General features: G+C 37.5%; 1 protein-coding gene across 1 annotated transcript in view; it reads left to right on the top strand.

The window, feature by feature from the left end:
* The window catches only part of poln (polymerase (DNA directed) nu), a 323,190-nt gene that overhangs the window by 248,536 nt on the left and 59,721 nt on the right, over positions 1-14,933 (top strand). The window lies entirely within an intron of this gene.

The raw sequence follows: 14,933 nt of genomic DNA, 5'->3' as shown, positions 1-14,933 counted from the left end.
CAGCCTTTTAAAACCAAAATGAACAGCTAAAGTTTTCAGAATGTTGACAAATGAGTTAACTAAAATTAAACACAAAAATGTTGCTTGAGCAATGAAAAATAAAAATGAACCTAATAAAGTTATTTAGTGTGTTCTTTATAAGGATTTACTTAAACAGTTTTTATAGTTGAATTTGTCTACGAAGTTTATAAAATTTTGTTTTGAAAGCTTTTATTATGCATATATGTACTGCACAGTTGGAAAATTGAAAGTTAGGAGGTGTCATGCTACCTTTTGTTTTAGATCTTTGTAGAGTCTCCTTTTGAAAGCGCAGCTGTTTCATGTTCAATTTGAATGATGTTATAATTAAACCTAATTTATTAAAGAATGAGTTGTTTTGTATATAGGGATACTCTGGAATAAATACAGCAGCTTAGGGAGGATGTTAATTTCTATAGTACTAATTCTCTCTACTAAAGGGAAGACCATCTGTTAATGTCTATTTTGATTTTATTCATAGTACTTCCAAAATTGTACTGAAAAAGAACTCAGTACAGTATTTACTTCTGATGGCCATCACCTCATATTTAAACTATTTATAGTAATGTTCAGTCTTAACCATCATTAACAATTTATTGAATTATTTTTTAGTTTTAATTAGTTTAATTTAAAACATTATGTTTAATATTAAGTTGTTTTCAAACTTTATATAAATGTAAAATTGTTCTACCACAGGGTATAAACAAAAGTGACAGACAGTAAAGACAGAGTAGACTGGAAGATATAATGTAGTCAATAAAGCAAAATTTGTATCAAGCGTCAATGCCAAAATGGATTTCAACAGAGTATAAAAAAGGCAAAATTATGTAACCAGGAATTCAGGCTAAAGTGCTGATAAAATGTTTGCAAGAATTATCCAAAACTTGCAAGATGAGTTACTTGAAGCGCTGGCTTAAATATCTTTCCACCAATATTGACATGCAGCGTGACTTCTTGAATCATGCTCCCTGGCAATTGGTCATGGTATCACAACATTTCCTGCTCAAAATGAAGGCACCTGTTAAAAACAACACTGCATTACAATTAAATTTCCAAGCAAAACAATAAATAATTGTAGAGGCCTATACAGAATTCTACAAGAAAATTAAAGTATATTTGTAATAATAATAATAACTTTATATAGCACCTTATCATACATTTACTTGCAATACAAGGTACTTTCCACAGATCAATCAACAAAAGCAATAGATATACCATAGTTATTTGGATATTATCATTAATTAATATTACAGTCATATCTAATAAATATAAGTGTACTAAATAGAAAATCAACCTGAGCATTAATAAACAAAATTTAAGCCCCCTAAAATGCAAAACATATACAGTATATATACACAGTATATATATATATATATATTTATATATATATATATATATCAATCAATCAATCAACATTTATTTATATAGCACATATTCATACAAAAAAATGTAGCTCAAAGTGCTTTACAAAATGAATAGAAAAATAGAAGACACAATAAAAATAAACATAAGTCAACATTAATTAACATAGAATAAGAGTAAGGTCCGATGGCCAGGGTGGACAGAAAAACAAAAACTCCAAAGGCTGGAGAAAAAATAAAATCTGTAGGGTTCCAGACCAAGAGACCCCCAGTCCCCTCTGGGCAATCTACCTAACATATCAAACAGTCCTCTTTGTATTTAGGGTTTTCATGGAAGGACCTGATGATGATGGTCACGTAGACTTCTGGCTTTCAGTCCATCAATGTTGGTGCATCATGATGCTTTGAGTAGGTGGAGGTGGTGCAGGCCACCACCACAAAGAAACCGGAAAAAGAAACAGAGAGAGAGTAGGGGTCAGTATGGATTTTAGAGCCACTGTGAATAGTTATTATGAAGAATTGAACATACAGAGTATCAGTATTAAGTTAAAGTGAAGTTATAAAAGGCCATGTTAAAGTAATGTGTTTTCAGCAGTGTTTTAAAGTGCTCTACTGTATTTGCCTGGCGAATTCCTATTGGCAGGCTATTCCAGATTTTAGGTGCATAACAGCAGAAGGCCGCCTCACCACTTCTTTTAAGTTTAGCTTTTGGAATTATAAGGAGACACTCATTTGAAGATCTAAGGTTACGATTTGGAATATAAGTGTCAGGCATTCCGATATATAAGATGGAGCGAGATTATTTAAGGCTTTATAAACCATAAGCAGTATTTTAAAGTCAATCCTGAATGACACAGGCAACCAGTGTAGTGACATCAAAACTGGAGAAATGTGTTCGGATTTTCTTTTCCCAGTTAGGATTCTAGCAGCTGCATTCTGCACTCGTTGCAAATGATTTATGTCTTTTTGGGTAGTCCTGAGAGGAGTGCGTTACAGTAATCTAGTCTACTGAAAACAAAAGCGTGAATTAATTTCTCAGCATCTTTCAATGATATAAGAGGTCTAACTTTAGCTATGTTTCTTAAGTGAAAAATGCTGTCCTAGTGGTCTGATGAATATGCGATTTAAAATTCTAGATTACAGTCAACGGTTACCCCTAATTTTTTACTTCCGTCTTAACTTTTAATCCTAGTGCATCAAGTTTATTTCTGATAACCTCATTGAATCCATTATTGCCAATTACTAAAATTTCAGTTTTCTCTTTATTTAGTTTGAGAAAATTACTATTCATCCATTCAGAAATACCAGTAAGACATTGTGTTAGTGTATCGAAAGAGTCGGAGTCATCAGGTGCTATTGATAAGTACAGCTGTGTGTCATCAGCATAGCTGTGGTAGCTCACGTTGTAACCTGAGATAATCTGACCTAACGGAAGCATGTAGATTGAGAAAGCAGCGGACCCAGGATAGAGCCTTGTGGAACACCATATGGATATCATGTGTCTTTGAGATTTGATTACCACAACTCACAAAGAATTTTTTCCCTGCCAGGTAGGATTCAAACCAATTTAAGACACTGCCAGAGAGGCCCACCCATTGACTAAGGCGATTTCTAAGAATATTGTGATCAATGGTGTCAAATGCAGCACTCAGATCTAAGAGGATGAGAACAGATAAATGGCCTCTGTCTGCATTTACCGCAAGTCATTTACTACTTTAACAAGTGCAGTTTCTGTGCTGTGATTTGTTCTGAAGCCTGACTGAAAGTATCAAGAATAGCATGTTTATTGAGGTGGTCATTTAACTGCATAATGACTGCCTTCTCTAGAATTTTACTTAAGAAGGGCAGGTTAGAGATGGGTCTAAAATTTTCAAAGGCAGAGGGGTCAAGATTATTTTCTTGAGCAGGGGTTTAACTACAGCAGTCTTAAGACAGTCTGGAAAGACCCCCGTATCTAATGACGAATTAACTATGTCCAGAATATTGTCAATTAGCACGCCTGATATTTCTTTGAAAAACCTGGTTGGTATTGGGTCAAGGACGCAGGTGGAGGGTTTCAGTTGAGAGATTATACTATGTAATTCAGGTAAATCTATCCTGGTGAAAGCATTTAATTTGTTTATAATGGAGTACCGGGGCTTTGGAGGTTCTGCAGTGTTGGGGAGATATACTATGTTATCTCTAATATCATTAATTTTTTGATTGAAAAATACAGCAATGTTCTCACAGGTTTCACTGGAAGTATTCTGGGGCATTCCTTTGTGTTACCTGGGTTTAACAGACGATCAATTGTTGAAAATAAGACTCTGGGATTACTAGCATTGTTATTTATAATATTAGAGAAATAGCAGCCTCTCAAGACGGACAGTGTTATTGTATTCTGTTATTTTAACCTTCAATATCTCATAATGGATAGTTAGTTTAGTTTTCCTCCATTTACGCTCAGCTCTACAACATGTTCTTTTTAAATCAGACACTCTTTGGGTCTTCCATGGAATAACAATACTAGAGATTTTTAACTGTCTTTTCAGGTGCAACTATGTCAACAGCAGTTCTTACTTTAGAATTAAAGTTTTCCACTTTACTATTTACATTATCCTCGCTATTATAGTTGGCATTATAAACGGACTGATTGCTTAGAATAGTTGTAAGTTTTAAAGCTGCTGATGAGTCAAAGAAGCGTTTTTTAACAAAATGCTTCTCATGAGCGTTTTCTATCTTTATTTCTATATTAAATAGTAGAAGGAAATGGTCTGATAGACCATATCAATGACCTGCTTTATATCAACTTTAAGTCCTTTAGTAATCACTAAGTCTAACGTATGACCTGCTTTATGTGTAGGCTGCCTCAAATCAAAAGAGTTCAGGAGGTTCATGAATTCCTTTACCTTTTGGTCACACTGATTGTCGACATGTAAGTTAAAGTCGCCGACTATTAAGAGTGCGTCATAGTTTGTAACTAAAATTGACATTAAGTCAGAGAATTCCTCAAGGAAAGACGCGTTATATTTAGGAGGTCTATACACGGATAATACGAGAACGTGAGAATCTCCATGAATAACAACGGCGAGATACTCAAAGGACTTAAATTTACCAAAACTAACATCTTTACATTTTAATCGCTCGAGTAAATGTTTGCCAATCCGCCCCTTTTTCCCTGGCGGTCTGCACGAGTAAAACTGTAATCCGGGCGCAGATTCGATTAAAACTGCCGCCCCATTGAATTAAGCCATGTTTCATTTAGCAATAAAATCAATCTTTCTATCACTAATAAGATCGTTTATAAAAAATGTCTTGTTAGTTAAAGCTCTAACATTTAATAGTGCCATATTTAATGTTTCTGAAGGGCAGAGCTGAATTTTATGCGTGTTATTGGTAATCGGAACAAAAATTAAGTTATTTTTTTTAACGCCGCTCTGTGTGTACTTTTTATGTAATCTACAATCCGTTTTATAGTCTTAATGCAGTGTTGATCTGAAGTAGTAATTTCAATTAAATTATTGGTGTTTATACCGCACTGCCTAGATTTTTTACGTGCATTAAGATTTGTTATTAGATTATTAATGTTGTGCACTTTAACGGAAGACTCTGTTAAGCCATTATGTCCTATCAAAGCAGTAGCATTACGTAAGGGGTTAACAGTAGAAGTAGACAGTCAAGATAGACGAATTACCTTAGCGATGTTTTCGGAGAGGACCCGGGCGCCAAATCTATTCGGATGCAGTCCATCCCGCTTGAAGAAGCGTGGCCTTTCCCAGTTGTCTATAAACCCGATGTCTTGATTCTCGCAGAAGCCTCTCAGCCAGTTGTTTAAACCCAGCAGACGACTGTAGTATTCATTCGATCGTCTGACAAGAGGTAGTGGACCCGAGATGAAGATTTTTGCGGATGGGGTCCTCTCCTTCGTGTCTTCAACTAGTGCTGCGAAGTCAGCCTTGAGAACCTCCGACTCTCGGTGCCTTATGTCGTTTACGCCGGCGTTTAGAATGATGGATCCTATTGCCCTCTTGTGCTTCTGGTAGAAGGTCGGCGCCCGCCTCATCACATCTCGAACTCGAGCACCGGGAAAACAAGAAACAAAGGATTTTGATTAGGGCACGTGATATTCAGGTTTCGCATACAATCGAATCACCTACCACGATTACATCACCCGGGTTGAAGGCAGACTGGGGACGGAGAGGGTCGAATCGGTTCTGGATTTGAATGCTCGCCTGTGCCTATGGAGGTGTTCTAGCCTTGAACCCCCGCCTGCAAAGCTGAAACCCGTCGAGGTCTTCATCAGCGTTGTCGTTGTTCCTACGAGGCGCGGGGGTGAAGCTTACTTGTCCTTGGACTTGAGCGGCACGAGGTGGGGTTGATGTTACGCCGACTTCAGTTGTTTGGTGTGGTTTGTCCAGCAGCCGAGTCTTCAAGTCTCTGAGGTACCTTCGTCTGGACAGGAGTTTCTGAATCTGTTTGTCGAGTGCCTGGAGTTATTCAACGACGACGCAACGCGATTCATCTCACTGTCGGCCATTGTCTGCTTCTACTTCCGCTTCCGCTTCCGCTTCGTCACCTAGGAAAGAAAGAGAGAAAGTTTGTTAGAAGAATGCATCTATATATATATATATATCCATCCATTATCCAACCTGCTATATCCTAACTACAGGATCACAGGGGTCTTCTGGAGCCAATCCCAGCCAACACAGGGCGCAAGGCAGAAAGCAAACCCCGGGCTTGATGTCTATACTGATATGGACTGGGTAATGTGTTAGGAACAAAAGGATGGCACATCGTTTAATGAAAAATGAAATTTACCAACCTACAGAGGGCTGAATTCAAAAACACCCTAAAAATCTAAGTGAAAAAATGATGCACATAATGTCCAAGAGGTGTTCTGTTGGATTTAGGTCGGGCGAGTCAATGGTATCAATTCCTTTATCCTCCAGGAACTGCCTGCATGCTCTCTCCACATGAGGCCGAGCATTGTCATGCAGCAGGAGGAACCCAGGTCCCACTGCACCAGCATAGGGTCTGGCAATGGGTCCAATCATTTAATTCCAATACCTATTGGCAGTCAGGGTGCCATTGTCTTGCCTGTAGAGGTCTGTGTGTCCCTTCATGGATATGCCTCTCCAGACCATCACTGACCCACCACCAAACCGGTCATGCTGAACGATTGTTACAGGCAGCATAACATTTTCCATGGCTTCTCCAGACCCTTTCACGTCTGTCACTTGTGCTCAGATTGAACATGCTCTCATCTGTGAAAAGCACAGGGTGCCAGTGGTGGACCTGCCAATTCTGATATTTTATGACAAATGCCAGTCGAGCTCAATGGTGCTCGGCAGTGAACACAGGGCACTCAGGCCACCCTCATGAAGTCTGTTTCTGATTGTCCGGTCAGAGACATTCACACCAGTGGCCTGCTTGAGGTCATTTTGTAGGGCTCAGGCAGTGCTCAAATACCAGTCCTGCTGATGGGTTAAGAACCTTCTACGGCCCTGTCCAGCTCTTCAAGAGTAACTGCCTGTCTCCTGGAATCTCCTCCATGCCTCTGAGACTGTGCTGGGAGACACAGCAAACCTTCTGGCAATGGCACGTATCACTGTGCCATCCTCTAGAAGTTGGACTACCTGGGCAAACTCTGTAGTGTCCAGGTATCTTCTCATGCTACCAGTAGTTGCATTGACCATAGCCAAATGCAAAACTAGTGAAAAAATGGTCAGAAAAGATGAGGAGGAAAAAATGTTAGTGGCCTCCACCTGGTAAACCATTCCTGTGTTGGGGGGGTCGTCTTATTGTTACCCCTGTAGTGTACCTGTTGTTAATTTAATTAACGCTGAAGCAGGTGAAACTGTTTAACAACACCCTCTGCTACTCAGCTAACCAGATCAATACCCCAGAGGTTTCATTGACTTGATGCCTTAATCTGATTTAAAAGTGTTCCTTTAATTTTTTTGGGCAGTGTATACAAATCAAATAAAGTCTGATGGTAATTAGTTTCTGCGTCATAGAAATCAGAATGAGCTAGGCCAGCTGGTCACCCACCTGCTACTGGGCACAGTTAATACAGTCATCAGTAAAGGTTTTCAATGCCCCCTCAGTTCCTCCAGTACACCAGGTGACTGCAGAATAGAGGGTTTTGAGTGCATGTGGGTGGCACATACTTCCACCACAGAAGGCGAGAGGCAAAAAACAAAGTAACCATTTTTCAAAACAAAAGGAAAAACATTCTCAAGTCAACCAACAAAATTTATCAAGCTCAAAAAAAGTTAAGATCAGTAATCACAGCAAAAATAAATTATAGTAAGCATCCATTTTTTCCATTAGGAATACAAAGAAACATGATGAGAATTAGTGACAAATTTGAGAAAAAGATGTTACAAGTTCATAGTTTATTCACTATAAATAGTATGCCAGTTTCATCTTACTCTTCTGAAAGTTTAAGCAATTTTGATAAAAATTAACTTGGAATTTAATTATGCTTCAAAGATCTGTCATAATTACTTAGCTTTGTGTAATCTAATATAATGTCATTTGCAGTATTCAGTATATACAAAAACTGGAATGAGATTATTCAAATCTTAGTAATGTCGCTGTCTTCTTGGAGTTAAGTTTCCTTGCAAGTGTATGGGTTTTGCTCTGGGTTTTCAACATATTTTGAAATTTTATACACATTCCAAAACATGAGTGTAGCTTAAACAATGACTTCAGTTTTTCTCTGTGCGAATGAGTATGTGTGTTTGTACCCTTTGTTTAACTGCCATCCCATTTAGAGTGGGTTCCTGCTTTGCACCTGTAAATGCTGTGACAAACCTGTACCCTACAATTGGATCCCGAAACTAGACAAATGAGTAAATGAAATGTCATATAATCTTTCCAGAAAGTATTACAGTATATATTGTTGAAGGATTAAAATTGTACAGTAATTATAAAGTAATAATAACACTTTAGATAATGACCAAAAAAAAAATTGAAACATTAGTTGTAAGCAGTCATAGAAAGCAAAAGTTGTGATATTGTACAGTTCAGCAGGAACATAGTACATGTGAGAAGACACAGCTGCATTGTTGTAGCAAATGGTGAAAATTATCAGTAAGAAGATTTTGTTGCAATAATTTGTTCTTTTATTAATAATTTGTTGTTTCATCAGATGCAGAAAGTAGACAAGAGTACAAGGAGATAAGGCACAAGGTGAAGAGAGAGATGGTGAAGGCCAAAGAAAAGGCGTATGATGAGTTGTATGAGAGGTTGGACACTGAGGGAGAAAAGAACCTATACTATTGGCTAGACAGAGGGACCAGGCTGGGAAAGATGTGCAGCAAGTTAGTGTAATAAAGGATAAAGATGGAAACGTACTCACAAGTGAGGAGAGCGTGTTGAGCAGACGGAAAGAGTACTTTGAGAGGTTGCTGAATGAGAGAGAGAGAGAGAAGGTTAGATGTTGTGGAGATAATGAATCAGGAAGTGCAACGAACTAGCAAGGAGGAAGTAAGGACATCTATGAAGAATGGAAAAGCTGTTGGTCCAGATGACATACCTGTGGAAGCATGAAGGTGTTTAGGAGAGATGGCAGTGGAGTTTTTAATGGAATCTTAGAAATTGAGAGGATGCCTGAGGAGTGGAGAAGTGTACTGGTGCTGATATTTAAGCATAAGGGGGATGTGCAGGACTGTAGTGACTACAGGGGGATAAAATTGATGAGCCACAGCATGAAGTTATGGGAAAGAGTAGTGGAAGCTAGGTTAAGAAGTGAGGTGATGATTAGTGAGCAGCAGTATGGTTTCATGCCAAGAAAGAGCACCACAGATGCGATGTTTGCTCTGAGGATGTTGATGGAGAAGTATAGAAAAGGCCAGAAGGAGTTGCATTGTGTCTTTGTGGACTTGGAGAAAGCATATAACAGGGTGCCTTGAGAGGACTTGTGGTATTGTATGAAGAAGTCGGGAGTGGCAGAGGAGTATGTAAGAACTGTACAGGATATGGAATTGGAATTGTACAAGGGAAGTGTGACCATGGTGAGGTCTGCGGTAGGAGTGACAGATGCATTCAAGGTGGAGGTGTGATTACATCAGGGATCTGCTCTAAGCCCTTTCTTATTTGCAATGGTGATGAACAGGTTGACAGACGAGATTAGACAGGAGTCCTTGTGGACTATGATGTTTGCTGATGACGTTGTGATCTGTAGTGATAGTAAGGGAACAGGTTGAGGAGACCCTGGAGAGATGGAGATATGCTCTAGAGAGGAGAGGAATGAAGGTCAGTAGGAACAAGACAGAATACATGTGTGTAAATGAGAGGGAGCTCAGTGGAATGGTGAGGATGCAAGGAGTAGAGTTGGTGAAGGTGGTTGAGGTTGTGGAAGAGAGGTGAAAAAGAGTGCAGGTAGGGTGGAATGCGTGGAGAAGATTGTGGAGTGATTTGTGACAGACGGATATCAGCAAGAGTGAAGGGGAAGGTGTACAGGACGGTAGCTATGTTATATGGGTTAGAGACGGTGGCACTGACCAGTAAACAGGAGACAGAGCTGGAGGTAGCAGAGTTAAAGATGCTAAGATTTGAACTGGGTGTGACGAGGATGGATAGGATTAGGAATGAGTACATTAGAGGGTCAGCTCAAGTAGGACGTTTGGGAGACGGTCAGAGAGGCGAGATTGCGCTGGTTTGGACATGTGCAGAGGAGAGATTGTAAGTATATTGGGAGAAGGATACTAAGGATAGAGCTGCCAGGCAAGAGAAAAAGAGGAAGGCTTAAGAGAAGGTTTATGGATGTGGTGAGAGAGGACATGCAGGTGATGGGTGTAAAAGAACAAGATACAGAGGGCAGAAATATATGGAAGAAGATGATCCGCTTTGGCGAACCCTTACAGGAGCAGCTGAAAGAAGAAGAAAGAAAGAATTTGTTCTTTCATTAAGCTGGTCTAGATGTTAAAGAAATATTTAGGTCATCAACTGAGGGTAAGAGTAAACAAACCAATTCTCAGGGAGTGGATGTGTAGATTTACAGCTGTCTTAAAATACAAAATATAAAACAGTAAATTACTGCACTCCATCCATTCATTATAGAACAAGGTTTATGCTCATAGAGTTTAGATCATATCGTGGCAACACTGGACACAAAGTAGAAGACAGTCCTAGTTGTTACAGTGGTTCATTGCAGGACATGTTCACTCAGTCTGAATTATCATTCTCAATCATCAATTAATATATGTCAACATATTCTGCACATCTTTGGCATCTGGGATTAAAATAAACCTGGAGAAAACCCCAACACAGACACAGAAATAAATACAAATTTTATGCAGAAAGCAATGGCAAGTTTCATGTTATTAGTGTTTATGTTGAGAACATTATAGCACTGGATAACATAACCATTAAACAAGGAAACTGAAATGTCTAATAATAGTAATAAAATAATAATACATTTTACTTATATAACACCTTTACCATGCTAAGCAATGGGAAGTCTAAGCAATTTAAATTAAGAATATTTCAATCAATAGTGCCTTTTTTGACAATCCATGTAAACATGTTTTCTACAAGTAATTTAGGATGCATTTAAAATTCTGTAAGTTGAAGAATATTTTTACTGGTTCATAATTGGCTATATAATTGCAGTTCTTTTAAATTTTCATAGTACATATCTGAAAGTATAGTTTCATAGCAGGTAAAAGTGCAAATAAATGCCACCTGAAATTAAAAAGGCTTTCTAATAATACATTGTAGTTTTTGGTAATAAAAGGGAAGTATTTTTGAGCTTATTGTAAATTATGTCTGTCTTTGTAGGAATTACCAAGTAAAAAGCAGTAAATCTTAACCAGGTTATAAATAATAGTAAAAACACTTTGAAGTGAATAAAGGAAAATAAAGTCAAATATCCTTTAACTTATAAACAGGAGAGTTATAGTTACTTATGAGAATTGTTTCTTGCTGGCCATATCCTGAAACTGAAGAAGGGCAGGTTCAATAATAAAGTAGGAAGGAATGTTGTTATAGGAGGAGAGCTCAACATCTGTAACAGTTTATCAGCAGATGTTTTTGAGTAAAGATGCTTGAATCATTTAAGAAGAAATTAGACTCTTAGATGAACAGCATGCAGTTCTTTGCCACTATAATAAATATCTGCTGTTCAGTTTGGTCAGCTGCATTTCCAATAATTTCTTTCCAAGTTTTAATTTGTTTCTTTAGGTAAATACCGGGGTCATGCTACTGTTTATGAGAATGGCCATGAGAACGATGGAGTAACATAATTTTAATTTCAAAATCCATCTACCTAATTCTTATTTGTTCATGTAAATTGTGCAATGTTATATTAGATGAAATTAGTATCAATGAACAGTAAGTAGCCATCCTTTTACAGATAAACAATGACTGTATTGTTGGTATGACATAGAATTTAGTTTCTAATTAAAATATGTGTTATCTTTAAAGTCTAAAGTTGTTGTGGCTCAGTCATGCCATGTTTCGGTCAATTTTCAGGTAATGCAGGTTTTCTATAATCAGATAAATACCATTGTCTGTTAAACATGGTGTCTATAGTGATAAATGCAAAATGTTTGAAGCTCCAAAATGATAATGTAGCATTTCTCTTCAAAACAAAGGTATTTCTTCAATAATTTCTCCAGGAGCTTATTGATTGTCCAGCACAGCACTTTACAAGTGGTCTTTACTAGAAAATTAGCTCTGTATTTGTAGGGTATGACAGCTGATGAATAAGCACTTGCACAGGACACTTGTTATGAGTGGATCTGGATTTACATTTTCAATAGTAGAACAAACGAGACCCATAAATCATTAGTTATTATCAGTAAGAGTACTCTAGAAGATTATACAAAAAGTTTAAAAACTTCATTTCTAGAAGGTCATAGCGAGACCATTAACAAGCAGGCAAAGTAATGACTTTCAAAATCAATTTTTTAAAAAACATGTCAGTTTTTAATACTGTATGAAATAAAAAAAAGTTTTCCATTTTTAAAAATGTGATCCATTTCTTGGATGTTAATGAGCATATAAGTACCAAATGCAGTTTTGTTCAAATATCTGTCTGCACATTATTTAACATAGACAGAAATAGCAGTGTTTAATATAAGGGACTATTATTCACATAAATTAGTTGGAAAAATTGACAGAAATCAGAATTAGAATGCAAAAATGAATAACTTTATTCTTAGCTTTGCAGATTCAAACACCCATATCTTATGCTGTGAATAGACTTAAAAGCGTAACAGAATCATTTCTGGGATTTGGATTATTTTTAAGTTAGTACTGCATTCAGGAAAGTAGAACCTACAGTAATCAGCATATATACTGTGAACAGCAGGTGTGTTTATTATGCCATAGGCATGGTTACATACTCCTACACTGAAGCTTTTTCCTCTCACTATGTGAATCTAAATTCCTTTAAACTTTATTTATTTATTTACAGGTATGTTTTTTTGAACAAAAATCTGACCTTTTTTGATTGATGTGAACTTGTCTCCATGTTTAAGTTTGGCTCCTGCTTTGTGTCCATTTGTCATTAATCAGCATTACCTAGATTTGAAGAGTTCATAAAAGGATGGATGGATGGATGTTTTTTCCTGTAACATCCTGGATCTTCTACAATTTTGGCTGTGAAAAGGGAGATGTCTGTCTTAACTGTTGGTCATAAGGCAGGATTTTTACCAATATTTTGCATCAAATTATTTTGTAAGATGTCTTCCTCCTAACCTCTCTGCAAAGCATTGTTTTCCTGTTCTAGTCATGATGCACCCATTTCAGTGTCATGTTTTCATGATCTATGTCTCTGACCTGACATGAGAAAACAAACTGTTAATTGAAGATAGCTTCACTGGCTCCATTGTAAGATTTACAGTTTATTGTAGTGATGAGCCACTAAGAAATAATATTCACTTTAACCATTACTGCACTGTGTATGACCCATTTCCAAGTATTGTTCTCATGATGATCTCCATTAGACTGCTCCATGAATTTGATCCACAAATTCAGATATGTGTTAAAATAAACAGCTGCTTACAGTAATGATGGTAAAACAGCTACAGGGAATGAGTTTCTGGAGAAGAAACTTGTAGGGGGAACAGAAGATAGGATATTTAGCATATACAGTAATCCCTCGCTATATCGCGCTTCGACTTTCGCGGTGTCACTCTATCGCGGATTTTAAATGTAAGCACATCTAAATATATATCACGGATTTTTCGCTGGTTCGCGGCTTTCTGTGGACAATGGGTCTTAATTTATGGTACATGCTTCCTCAGTTTGTTTGCCCAGTTGATTTCATACAAGGGGCGCTATTGGCGGATGGCTTAGAAGCTACCCAATCAGAGCATGTATTACATATTAACTAAAACTCCTCAATGATATAAGATATGCTTTTCGCGCAGTGCTTGATTGTTTGCTTCTCTCTATCTCTCTCACTCTCTCTGCCTGACGGAGGGGGTGTGAGCAGAGGGGCTGTTTGCCTAGAAGATACGGACGCTCCTCTACGAAATGCCACTTTATCGCGGTGCTTCTGCATACTTAAAAGCACGTATTGATTTTTTTGATTGTTTGCTTTTCTTAGCGAGCGCTCTCTCTGACATTCTCTGCTCCTGAAGGCCCTCCTTTGAAGAGAAGATATGTTTACATTCTTTTAATTGTGAGAAAGAACTGCCATCTCAGTCTTGTCATGGAGCACAGTTTAAACTTTTGACTAAAGGGTGTTATTTCATGTCTAGAGGGCTCTAATAAAGTTTACAGTGTGGGAGAGTTTATAAGGGCCTAAAATATATAAAAATAACCATACAAACATATGGTTTCTACTTCGCGGATTTTCACCTATCGCGGGGGGGTCTGGAACACAACCCCCGCAATCGAGGAGGGATTACTGTAGTTACAATATTTTCCCTCAACAAATGAGCCTGTGTTTCAGTTGCATTTCTTTTCCACACTGTGCATTTATCCTTAATTTCCTGAAAATGTAGTTTATTTTTGCTATACCAGCTTTTGACCCTCTTACTTGAATGTGGTCTTAAATGTGGTCAAATTATAAGATTTACAGTTACAGTTACAATACCAATAGAACATTAGAACAATCTAGACGAGAACAGGCCATTCAGCCCAACAAAGCTCACCAGTCCTATCCACTTGTTTCCTTCAAGAAAACATCAGGTCGAGTTTTGAAAATCCCTAATGTCTTACTGTCTACCACACTACTTGGTAGCTGTTTCACTATGTTTTCACTGTGAATAGTTATGTTCAAAGGATAGCAAAAATACTAGTTTATCAGCAATTTCTTTCTGGCATTCATAATTGTAGAGCAAGTTTAGTGATTTCTTCAAAATTAATAATTTACTGAATAGTTCAGTCTGGGCTATATTTAATTTTTTCCAAATTTTCAGCTTCCTGGTTAGCGCTGTCATTGATAAAATGAAAAATACTGCTGCAAAAAATGCTTTAAGAATTAAAGTGTTACGTATTAGTATACATCATCTTTGATGTTAGTAAATAAACAAAGAGGCAAATGAAAACCCTATTGTTGTTTATGGGAGTTAAATATCTAGACTCATGACTGCTGGCCACTATGGTGAAAAT

The sequence above is a fragment of the Polypterus senegalus genome, chromosome 4, assembly GCF_016835505.1.
Source record: "Polypterus senegalus isolate Bchr_013 chromosome 4, ASM1683550v1, whole genome shotgun sequence".
Taxonomy (NCBI): domain Eukaryota; kingdom Metazoa; phylum Chordata; class Cladistia; order Polypteriformes; family Polypteridae; genus Polypterus; species Polypterus senegalus.
This window is presented reverse-complemented; position numbering and strand designations above follow the sequence as displayed.